The sequence below is a fragment of the Oncorhynchus nerka genome, unplaced genomic scaffold (genome assembly GCF_034236695.1).
Source record: "Oncorhynchus nerka isolate Pitt River unplaced genomic scaffold, Oner_Uvic_2.0 unplaced_scaffold_1383, whole genome shotgun sequence".
Classification (NCBI taxonomy): domain Eukaryota; kingdom Metazoa; phylum Chordata; class Actinopteri; order Salmoniformes; family Salmonidae; genus Oncorhynchus; species Oncorhynchus nerka.
In genome coordinates this window covers 95,001-107,860 of record NW_027039926.1, presented here as the reverse complement: position 1 = coordinate 107,860, position 12,860 = coordinate 95,001, and the positions used below count along the sequence as shown (strand labels likewise).

Genomic DNA, 12,860 nt, shown 5'->3' with positions numbered 1-12,860 from the left:
ATAAACTAAACATGATAATTGTAAATGTCTTTACTCTCATCATTAAATGTATGAATTATAAACCAAACATGATAATTGTAAATCCACTGTCTTTACTCTCATCATTAAATATTTGTTTGTTTCAACCCACCAACGTTTATGTATCTTTTATTCAGTCCTATTCTCCAGAACCACCACAATGTTCATGAACTAACTGAAAACATGTCCACTTCATTTTAGGTTTAGTAACCCCTTTGCTAATTCCTCGTTACCCCTCCACCACTTTCCTACATTCTAGAAACCTATTTCAGAATAAAACCACATCAAATTTAAATCTATTTCAGAATAAAATCACATCAAATGTTATAAAAATAAACATCAAGGCTTTCTGAATTAACAAGGAGTGTTTGGCCATATAATTTAAATGTGTTCCCTTTAGAATCCCTTCCCCTGGCATTTCACTGAGATTCTTCATCCCAAAATACATTTTCCTGTGATCCCTGGCATTTCACCAGATTCTTCATCCCAAAATACGTTTTCCTGTGATCCTGGCATTTCACCAGATTCTTCAACCCACGTTTTCTGTGATCCCTGGCATTTCACCAGATTCTTCAACCCAAAATACGTTTTCCTGTGATCCCTGGCATTTCACCAGATTCTTCAACCCAAAATACGTTTTCCTGTGATCCCTGGCATTTCACCAGATTCTTCAACCCAAAATACGTTTTCCTGTGATCCCTGGCCTCTACTAAAAAGATGGGTAAGAAGTGATCTCATACAACATCCTTCACATAGAATCTGTAACCTCTATGAACCACTATGAATCGAACCGAGGCGATACACCGATATGTGACATTTCCTCTCCTGCTGCTCTCAAAAGGATTTGTTGTTGCTCTTTTGAAAAAGATGCAAACGCAGGTATAGCGTCATTTCCTTCGAATGCAGCAGGTTCCAGTCCCACTTTACACTCCCTTCTCCAATGACCAATAGCCCCTAAAACAGGACTCTGTCTCCCTACGCTGTGATGTCTTTACACTCCCTTTTCCAATGACCAATAGCCCCTAAAACAGGACTCTGTCTCCTACGCTGTGATGTCTTCCAATACAGCCCCTAAAACAGGACTCTGTCTCCACGCTGTGATGACTCCCTTTTCCAATAGCCCCTAAAACAGGACTCTGTCTCCCTACGCTGTGATGTTTTACACTCCCTTTTCCAATGACCATAGCCCCTGACTCTGTTTACGCTTGATGTTTTTACACTACATTTCTGTGGTTTATCTTGGCCATTGAAACTATAGTTAGTGACTATAGTTAGTTATATTCCACACTCAAAACATCTTGCTCTATTTTATCCACAACCCCCTAAATTGCCTCTGTCACTCTGACCTTAGTTCTTTTGTTATGTCTTTTAGAATGGTCAGGCTTGGAGTTGGGTGGGTTGTTATGTTTGTTTTTCTATGAGTTGGTATTTCTGTGTTTGGCCTGGTATGTCTCAATCAGATCTTTTCAATGTTTTCAGATTTGTGGGCAATCATTGTCCCACACAGAACTGTGGTCAGGGCGTTTTCTATGTTTGTTTTTCTATGAGTTGGTATTTCTTGATTCAGAGGCAATCATTGTCCCAGGCAGCCTGTTTTCACCCTTGATTTGTGGGTGATTATTTTCTGTGTCTGTGTGTTCCACACAGAACTGTTTTGATTTTTTGTTTCACGTTGTTATTTTGGTATTTTTCTGTGTTCTATTAAAAGTATCATGAACACTTACCACGCTGCGCATTGGTCCTCCGATCCTTCCTATTACTCCTCAGGAGAGGAGGACGACAGCCGTTACAGTCCTTCCTATTACTCCTCAGGAGAGACAGAGGTCCTTCCTATTACCTCGACAGCCGTTACAGTCCTTCCTATTACTCCTCAGGAGAGGAGGACGACAGCCGTTACAGTCCTTCCTATTACTCCTCAGGAGAGGAGGACGACAGCCGTTACAGTCCTTCCTATTACTCCTCAGGAGAGGAGGACGACAGCCGTTACAGTCCTTCCTATTACTCCTCAGGAGAGGAGGACGACAGCCGTTACAGTCCTTCCTATTACTCCTCAGGAGAGGAGGACGACAGCCGTTACAGTCCTTCCTATTACTCCTCAGGAGAGGAGGACGACAGCCGTTACAGTCCTTCCTATTACTCCTCAGGAGAGGAGGACGACAGCCGTTACAGTCCTTCCTATTACTCCTCAGGAGAGGAGGACGACAGCCGTTACAGTCCTTCCTATTACTCCTCAGGAGAGGAGGACGACAGCCGTTACAGTCCTTCCTATTACTCCTCAGGAGAGGAGGACGATCACAGGTTTCAAAACCTGCCATCAGCCGTTACAGTCCTTCCTATTACCCTCAGGGAGAGGAGGACGACATTAATTTACCAATCCTTCCTATTACCAGTCCTCAGAGAAGGATATTAATTATACAATGTCCTCACATACCCAGTCTTTTTGTAGCTGAGTACATCTATTAATTATACCAATGTCCTCACATACCCAGTCTTTATGATATTAATTATACCAATGAGAGCTGAGGTACATCAATTATACCAAGTCGTTTTCACATACCCAGTCTTTATAGCTAAGTACATCTATTAATTATATCAATGTCCTCACATACCCAGTCTTTATGTAGCTGAGTACATCTATTAATTATATCAATGTCCTCACATACCCAGTCTTTATGTAGCTAAGTACATCTATTAATTATACCAATGTCCTCACATACCCAGTCTTTATGTAGCTGAGTTCATCTATTAATTATACCAATGTCCTCACATACCCAGTCTTTTTGTAGCTGAGTACATCTATTAATTATACCAATGTCCTCACATACCCAGTCTTTATGTAGCTAAGTACATCTATTAATTATACCAATGTCCTCACATACCCAGTCTTTATGTAGCTAAGTACATCTATTAATTATACCAATGTCCTCACATACCCAGTCTTTATGTAGCCAGATTAATTATACCAATGTCCTCACATACCCAGTCTTTATGTAGCTAAGTACATATATTAATTCCCATATTCCAGATGAATTGGTAGAAAGCTCGTGCTTCTTTCACCGACTCCATGGCTTTATTAAAATCCTCCATCTTACAGGGAGAAACAGGGTCATTATTATTCCCAAACCTTTCCCTTCTTTAAATAATACACACCTTCTATTAACTATTTTCCAAGGCAGCTACACACTTCCCGGATAATAATTCATTGGTCACAAAACTTAATACCTTGTATTAGAACCTAAACTATAAAGTTTGCAAATGTATTACTGGAGAATATGGATGACTTAATGTCTTATTCCAGTATTGCACCTTTTAAATATCACATTTATTAATAACCCATATTACCAAATCATTCACACTTGTTTTCCTATTTCCACATAATCTTTCATAACTGTTCAACTTTTCTGGGTTCCTTCCTGCACATTGCTCAGTCTCCCTGTCCTTTCCAGGTCCTTTTCTTTTTACCTGAGAGGCCACAGAGGGAGTCTCCTTCTCATCTTCCACCTTTGTTTCTCTCTTTATTTCCACCACTCTGGACACCAGGGGTTTTACCTACTGGTTTTACCCACTGGTGCATGGTGGAGGTTTTACCCACTGTGTATGGTGGAGGTTTTACCCACTGGTTTTACCTACTGGTGTATGGTGGAGGTTTTACCCACTGGTGTATGGTGGGTGGGTTTTACCCACTGGTTTTACCCACTGGTGTATGGTGGAGGTTTTACCCACTGGTGTATGGTGGGGTTTTACCCACTGGTGTATGGTGGAGGTTTTACCTACTGGTGTATGGTGGAGGTTTTACCCACTGGTTTTACCTACTGGTGCATGGTGGGGGTTTTACCCACTGGTTTTACCTACTGGTGCATGGTGGAGGTTTTACCCACTGGTGTATGGTGGAGGTTTTACCCACTGGTGTATGGTGGAGGTTTTACCCACTGGTGTATGGTGGAGGTTTTACCCACTGGTTTTACCCACTGGTGCATGGTGGGGGTTTTACCCACTGGTTTTACCCACTGGTGTATGGTGGAGGTTTTACCCACTGGTTTTACCTACTGGTGTATGGTGGAGGTTTTACCCACTGGTGCATGGTGGAGGTTTTACCCACTGGTGTATGGTGGAGGTTTTACCCACTGGTGTATGGTGGAGGTTTTACCCACTGGTTTTACCTACTGGTGTATGGTGGAGGTTTTACCCACTGGTGTATGGTGGAGGTTTTTACCCACTGGTTTTACCCACTGGTGTATGGTGGAGGTTTTACCCACTGGTTTTACCCACTGGTGTATGGTGGGGGTTTTACCCACTGGTGTATGGTGGAGGTTTTACCCACTGGTGTATGGTGGAGGTTTTACCCACTGGTGCATGGTGGGGGTTTTACCTACTGGTGTATGTTGGAGGTTTTACCTACTGGTGTATGGTGGAGGTTTTACCCACTGGTTTTACCCACTACTGCATGGTGGAGGTTTTACCTACTGGTGCATGGTGGAGTTTTTACCTACTGGTGCATGGTGGAGGTTTTACCTACTGGTGTATGGTGGAGGTTTTACCCACTGGTGCATGGTGGAGGTTTTACCCACTGGTGTATGGTGGAGGTTTTACCCACTGGTGTATGGTGGGGGTTTTACCCACTGGTGCATGGTGGAGGTTTTACCCACTGGTGCATGGTGGAGGTTTTACTCACTGGTTTTACCTACTGGTGTATGGTGGGGGTTTTACCCACTGGTGCATGGTGGAGGTTTTACCCACTGGTTTATGGTGGAGGTTTTACCCACTGGTGTATGGTGGAGGTTTTACCCACTGGTTTTACCCACTGGTGTATGGTGGAGGTTTTACCTACTGGTGTATGGTGGGGGTTTTACCCACTGGTGTATGGTGGAGGTTTTACCCACTGGTGTATGGTGGAGGTTTTACCCACTGGTGTATGGTGGAGGTTTTACCTACTGGTTTTACCCACTGGTGTATGGTGGGGTTTTACCCACTGGTTTTACACACTGGTGTATGGTGGAGGTTTTACCTACTGGTTTTACCCACTGGTGTATGGTGGGGTTTTACCCACTGGTGTATGGTGGAGGTTTTACCACTGGTTTTACCCACTGGTGTATGGTGGAGGTTTTACCTACTGGTTTTACACACTGGTGTATGGTGGAGGTTTTACCTACTGGTTTTACCCACTGGTGTATGGTGGAGGTTTTACCTACTGGTGTATGGTGGAGGTTTTACCTACTGGTTTTACCCACTGGTGTATGGTGGGGGTTTTACCCACTGGTTTTACCTACTGGTGTATGGTGGAGGTTTTACCTACTGGTTTTACCCACTGGTGTATGGTGGGGGTTTTACCCACTGGTGTATGGTGGAGATTTTACCCACTGGTTTTACCCACTGGTGTATGGTGGAGGTTTTACCTACTGGTTTTACACACTGGTGTATGGTGGAGGTTTTACCTACTGGTTTTACCCACTGGTGTATGGTGGAGGTTTTACCTACTGGTGTATGGTGGAGGTTTTACCCACTGGTTTTACCCACTGGTGTATGGTGGAGGTTTTACCCACTGGTTTTACCCACTGGTGTATGGTGGAGGTTTTACCTACTGGTGCATGGTGGGGGTTTTACCCACTGGTGTATGGTGGAGGTTTTACCTACTGGTGTATGGTGGGGGTTTTACCCACTGGTGTATGGTGGAGGTTTTACCTACTGGTGCATGGTGGGGATTTTACCCACTGGTGTATGGTGGAGGTTTTACCTACTGGTGTATGGTGGGGGTTTTACCCACTGGTGTATAGTGGAGGTTTTACCTACTGGTGTATGGTGGAGGTTTTACCCACTGGTGTATGGTGGGGGTTTTACCCACTGGTGTATGGTGGAGGTTTTACCCACTGGTTTTACCCACTGGTGTATGGTGGAGGTTTTACCCACTGGTGCATGGTGGGGGTTTTACCTACTGGTGTATGGTGGGGGTTTTACCTACTGGTGCATGGTGGAGGTTTTACCCACTGGTGCATGGTGGGGGTTTTACCTACTGGTGCATGGTGGGGGTTCTGCCAACCATTCCACCTTCTTCCTGTCTGACTTTTCATTCTTTCTTCAACATTCCTCCAGTTTTCTTTATACTTTCCAACAATCCTTCTGCTTTGAACATGTTTAGCACCTCGTGTTCTCTTTTATTGATCCTTTTCTCTCCTGTGTAGCGTGGGACTGGGTGCGTCCTCCCTACCAGGTCACAGTCAAGTGACGGTCCGTGAGAAGTAGTGTGGGACTGGGTGCGTCCTCCCTACCAGGTCACAGTCAAGTGACGGTCCGTGAGAAGTAGTGTGGGACTGGGTGCGTCCTCCCTACCAGGTCACAGTCAAGTGACGGTCCGTGAGAAGTAGTGTTGTCTTGGGACTTTATTTGTATTATTCCTCTTTCCTACCAGGTCACAGTCAAGTGACTGGTCCGTCCGGAGAAGTAGTGTGGGACTGGGTCCGTCCTCCCTACCAGGTCACAGTCAAGTGACGGTCCGTGAGAAGTAGTGTGGGACTGGGTGATTCCTCCCTGCCAGGTCACAGTCAAGTGACGGTCCGGGAGAATTAGTGTGTGCAACCCATTCAGCACCAACAGCAGAGAACTTTTACCACACCTCTTACTAAACCACCTGCAAATTCAGCCCTTTTCTGATATACTTCCTCATCACAGCCTTATCAGTAACCACAGGGTTTTACCTGTCTGAGCAGTCCTTTACTGATTCACTTCCTCAACACAGCCAAGCGGTAACCACAGGGTTTTACCTGTCTGAGTAGTCCCTAATTAATTCACTTCCTCAGACACAGCTGTATATTAGCGGTAACCACAGGGTTTACCTGTCTGAGTAGTCCCTAATTAACGTCTCCTCACTTATCTCGGCACAATAGTAAGGGCGGTCAACATAGGTCTTTTATTTCATTCTATTCGACCATGCAGATGGACAGTTGCCACTCCAAACTGGATGGAACAGAACAGTCAACAGGACAGATGAATGAGATGGAATAAATGCCCCAGATGAGCGAATGAGCGAGCTGGATGAATTGAATGACCCACCTGACTCAGACTGATTCAATAAGATGAATGGGTTGCGTTTGGGCGCAAACTCAAACAGACTGAACAAACAAGTCTGAACAAACTGAATCAGACAACACAATCCTAACTCAAACAGACTGAACAAACTGAATCAGACAACACAATCCTAACTCAAACAGACTGAACAGACTGAATCAGTCAACACAATCCTAACTCAAACAAACTGAACAGACTGAATCAGACAACACAATCCTAACTCAAACATTGGTCTGAACAGACTGGTCAGATGAACCACCTGAACAAGACAGGTGAATAACCCCACTGAACTGAACCATCCAGAACAGATGAACCACCTGAACAAGACAGGTGAATAACCCCACTGAACTGAACCATCCAGAACAGATGAAACACAGAACTCCCAATCTGCAGCGGCCACACTAATATTTATTTTATACTTTCACTGTTACAACTGCCGGACTCAGTCCTTTTATACAGTTTCATGCTGATAGAAGTGTCAGGGTTTTACCCTCCACTTTATGCTAAAACCAGATCCCCTCGGCTTTACTCCACCATTGTTTCTAAATCTAAGTTCTTTCCTCTAGGCGGGGTTCCCTCCCCTCTAGTTCCTTTATGCAGAAATAACCAGATGCCCCTCGACTTTACTCCTCCATTGTTTCTAAATCTAAGTTCTTTCCTCAAACAGGCTGGGTTCCTCAGACAACACCCTCTAGTTCCTTGGATCAATTATATTGGTGGAGCACCTATACATTATTTCCAGGAAATAATAAGAACAGATAACTATAGTTCACTATATAATTATACCAATAAGTACAGATCACTATAGTTCATTATAGAATTATACCAATAACTACAGATAACTATAGTTCATTATAGAATTATACCAATAAGTACAGATAACTATAGTTCATTATAGAATTATACCAATAAGTACAGATAACTATAGTTCATTATAGAATTATACCAATAAGTACAGATCACTATAGTTCATTATAGAATTATACCAATAAGTACAAGGGTTTTAGTGCCCCCTGCTGGAGACTGGAGCACACTGCAGTCCCTTTCAGGTTCATAGGGTTTTACTGTAAACTCAATCCCAGAATTACACATAGTGTCTTTGCTTATTCCCTTTAGTGATATTCAGCCTTTTAACAAGAAACACATTCTGTTAACAGAAAACACCCTCACTATCAATTGCTGCAAAGAAACCACTGCTAAAGGACATCAATAAGAAGAAGAGACTTGCTTGGGCCAAGAAACAAGACCAATGGACATTAGACCGTGGAAATCTGTCCTTTGGTCTGATGAGTTCAAATTTAAGACTTCTGGTTCCAAGTGCCGTGTCTTTGTGAGAAGCAGAGTAGGTGAACAGATGATCTCTGCATGTGTATTTTCCACGTGAAGCATGGAGGAGGAAGCATGGAGGAGTGAACAGATGTGTGATGTCTTGTCTTTGTGAGAAGCAGAGTAGATGAACAGATGATCTCTGCATGTGTATTTTCCACCGTGAAGCATGGAGGAGGAGGTGTGATGTCTTTGTGAGAAGCAGAGATGAGATGTATTTTCCAAGCATGGAGGAGATGATCTCTGATGATCTCTGCATGTGTATTTTCCACCGTGAAGCATGGAGGAGGAGGTGTGATGTCTTTGTGAGAAGCAGAGTAGGTGAACAGATGATCTCTGCATGTGTATTTTCCACCGTGAAGCATGGAGGAGGAGGTGTGATGTCTTTGTGAGAAGCAGAGTAGGTGAACAGATGATCTCTGCATGTATTTTCCACCGTGAAGCATGGAGGAGGAGGTGTGATGTCTTTGTGAGAAGCAGAGTAGGTGAACAGATGACTGCATGTGTATTTTCCATGAAGAGGAGGAGTCATACTACAGGGGCAACCATGATAGTCACATAACCAGCATGCCTACCACAGCATTCTGCAGTGATACGCCATCCCATCTGGTTTGGGCTTAGTGGGACTATCATTTGTTTTTCAGCAGGACAATGACCCAACACCCTCCAGGCTGTGTAAGGGCTATTTGACCAAGAAGGAGAGTGATGGAGTGCTGCATCAGATGACCTGGCCTCCACTTGATTTGTTGAACACGTTGTTGGTTACTACATGATTCCATATGTGTTATTTAATAGTGTTGATGTCCTCACTATTATTCTACAATGTAGAAAATAGTAAAAATAATGAAAAACCCTTTGAATGAGTAGGTGTGTCCAAACTTTTGACTGGTACTGTATGTTAAGGGGATGGTTCACCCCATAGAAAGGTTCATACCTCTAAATACCATCTTATTAGATGGAGCCATTTCCCCCCATTAGTTTGGGATTCAGACCTGCAGTCATCTTGATTTCAGACACTTTGGAGAAGTGTTCCACAGGCAGTAAATCTAATGTAGAATAAATGGAACCTGGATCCATTTCATTCTATTAACATGGTTTATGTGTTATAGCAGCAATGGGGTTAAACTGATATTAAAATGACAACTCCATAGGTGGTACCAGGTCAGGGGAGTTCATCTCTGCTCCCAGCATCCCTGGGACAGTACTGATCAACATAGCTGACCTGATGCAGAGGTGGACCAGTGATGTTTTCCTCTCAGTGGTGAGACTTGCCTTTCTATTTGACACACCTTTACCTGATGAGATCATACAAGACGTTACAGGCTGATTGCAGGTGGAAACAGACCTGCGTTAAAATAATGTTGAATATTTAATAAGCAGTGATTGAGTTTGTTGTAATGGAACCAATAGAAAAGTCCTAAAAGTACAAACAAACCCGCCCGCCTGGAGGACTAAAGGAAATGCTCAAAGTATTTGTAAGATTTCAAACAGTATTTGAATCCAGGGTACAACCATTACCTCTCTCCTTTACATCCCTCTATCATCACTCCATGGGGAGTACAACCATTACCTCTCTCCTCTTTCACATCCCTCTATCATCACTCCATGGGGGAGTACAACCATTACCTCTCCTCTTTCACATCCCTCTATCATCACTCCATGGGGGAGTACAACCATTACCTCTCTCCTCTTTCACATCCCTCTATCATCACTCCATGGGGGAGTACAACCATTACCTCTCTCCTCTTTCACATCCTCTATCATCACTCCATGTGGGGAGTACAACCATTACCTCTCTCCTCTTTCACATCCCTCTATCATCACTCCATGGGGAGTACAACCATTACCTCCTCTCCTCTCCTTCACATCCCTCTATCATCACTCCATTCAACCATTACCTCTCTCCTCTTTCACATCCCCTCTATCATCACTCCATGGGGGAGTACAACCATTACCTCTCTCCTCTTTCACATCCTCTATCATCACTCCATGGGGAGTACAACCATTACCTCTCTCCTCTTTCACATCCCTCTATCATCACTCCATGGGGGAGTACAACCATTACCTCTCCTCTTTCACATCCCTCTATCATCACTCCATGGGGAGACCCAATAATCTCTCCTTCCTTCTGAAGTGGAACATTCCTTCTCTACTCTCACAAATGTAAAAGCATTGGATTGGTGTTGACATGGGGTAGAGGGAGTTTACATAAACCAGTCATCTCCTTTAAATCCACGAAGGAAGTGGACAAGTTCACACTTAGAAAGGAGAGATGGAAGGAAGTGGGAGAGAACCAGATAAAGTTGTAGAGATGAAGGAACATGAGTAGAAACCCGCCAGGTACAGATACTGTATGTAGAACCATAGTAAAGACCAGTATGGACTATCAATACAGGTACTGTATGTAGAACCATAGTAAAGACCAGTATGGACTATCAATACAGGTACTGTATGTAGAACCATAGTAAAGACCAGTATGGACTATCAATACAGGTACTGTATGTAGAACCATAGTAAAGACCAGTATGGACTATCAATACAGGTACTGTATGTAGAACCATAGTAAAGACCAGTATGGACTATCAATACAGATACTGTATGTAGAACCATAGTAAAGACCAGTATGGACTATCAATACAGGTACTGTATGTAGAACCATAGTAAAGACCAGTATGGACTATCAATACAAAGTGACCATTTAGAATGAGAAGTCAATTAGAGGAAGAACAGAACTGGGGGATGACAGACAGGAAGTGGGAGGTGGAGATCTAATATATCAATACTGTGCCAAACACTAAAGCATGATATTGTAATAAATCTTACAGAACTATTCCCTACGTAGAACACTACTTTAGACCTGGTCAGAAGCACCGTAGTGCACTACGTAGGGAATAGGGAACCATTTGGAACAGAGACAGTAATTCCCTGAACATCTTCCTCTTCCTCATCTGGTTTCTTCAACAGCCCTTCACTCCTCCCTCTTCCTCCCCTCCTCCCTTTTCATTCTATTCTATCAGCCACACCACTAGCTCACCTCCACACAATACATTTACAAGTTAAAGACACACCTTGGAATAAATAACAAAGGAAAACTATTACTAGATGAAGTTGAGTGTTTTTTATTATTTCCCATCACCATAAATCATATTTAATCACTGAACAGTAGCAGACCTAACTTCATCTGTTCCTGACTCTGGATAGTGGATTAAAAAGACCATCAATCTCCAATGATATTAAAGTACTATTCTGAACATTACTGATATACTGAGTGGCAAGTCAAGATATCTGCTGGTTTTATTGTTTGGTCAACAGCACCACCTGCTGGACAGGTTTAATGTTGCTGGACTGAGCAGTATGGGAGGATGAAAGATGACACATTTAGGGCCGGTTTCCTGGACATCTACATTGAACATACTGTTTAGTCCAGGACTAGGATTCATCTGTGTCTGGGAAACCAGACCATATAGTTTAGTAGAAAGTAAGTGATACCAGCTTGTAGTGGGCTGACTAGTCCTGAATTGTCCTTTAGTTCCTGGACCATTTTCCATGCAGCTCCAGGTGACAGAGAACACATCAATTAGGACCGAGCCAACAAGCTGATCAATGATACTGAGGAGAATTACATAGAGACAGAGAACCAACTGAGAAAACATATCAATGGTTCTGAATGACAACCAATATACATCAACACCAGACATCATGATTCATGGAAATGGACAAGATTAAAACATTGGATTGAATTTTAATTAATAACTAATCAGTTTACAGTTTAACCAGCTCAGCAGAACCATTATAATAGAGCCAAAACCCAGGATAGAGGGGCTGAGTGAATGTGGTCTGGACTCTGTGGAGGAGGGTCATTGTGTCAGAGACACTGTAGAAGGACAGAGTACCTGCCTTGTGATCCAGGTACACTCCTACTCTGGAGGACTGAGGGCCTGATACTTTAGTCTCAACATTATTGTGTCTGAACCAATAACCACCACTAGAGCACTTTAAACTCCAGGACTTGTTATTGAATCCAAATCACCATCTGTCTCTGTTCTGCTGATGTCTTTATATGAGACTGCTGTATCAACATCACCAGTCCACTCCACCTCCCAGTAACAGCGTCCAGACAGACCCTCTCTACACAGAACCTGACACCAGTTGGTGAATCTGTCTGGATGGTCAGGATATGGTTGGACTTGGTCTGTAAAGGTCACCTTTCTGTTCCCTTCAGACAGAGAGAGGAGTGTGTGTGCTGTGTTTGGGTCCAGTGTGAGCTGACAGGAATCTGGGAGAAGAGCAGAGACCAATGAGGGGAGTCAGAACAATAAGTTAAGTCAGATACTGTATCTACCCTGTCTTTGATTAGAGCCCAGCAGAGATCAAATCAGAGAAATATGAGGAGTCAGATAGATACCCAGTCTTTGATTAGATCTACTATTGCTATATATTTCTAGAGGGATTGTTAG

General features: G+C 43.3%; 1 pseudogene; it reads right to left on the bottom strand.

The window, feature by feature from the left end:
- Positions 1-11,506: 11,506 nt before the first annotated feature.
- Positions 11,507-12,860, bottom strand: part of LOC135568780 (E3 ubiquitin/ISG15 ligase TRIM25-like) — an 18,664-nt pseudogene continuing 17,310 nt past the window's right edge.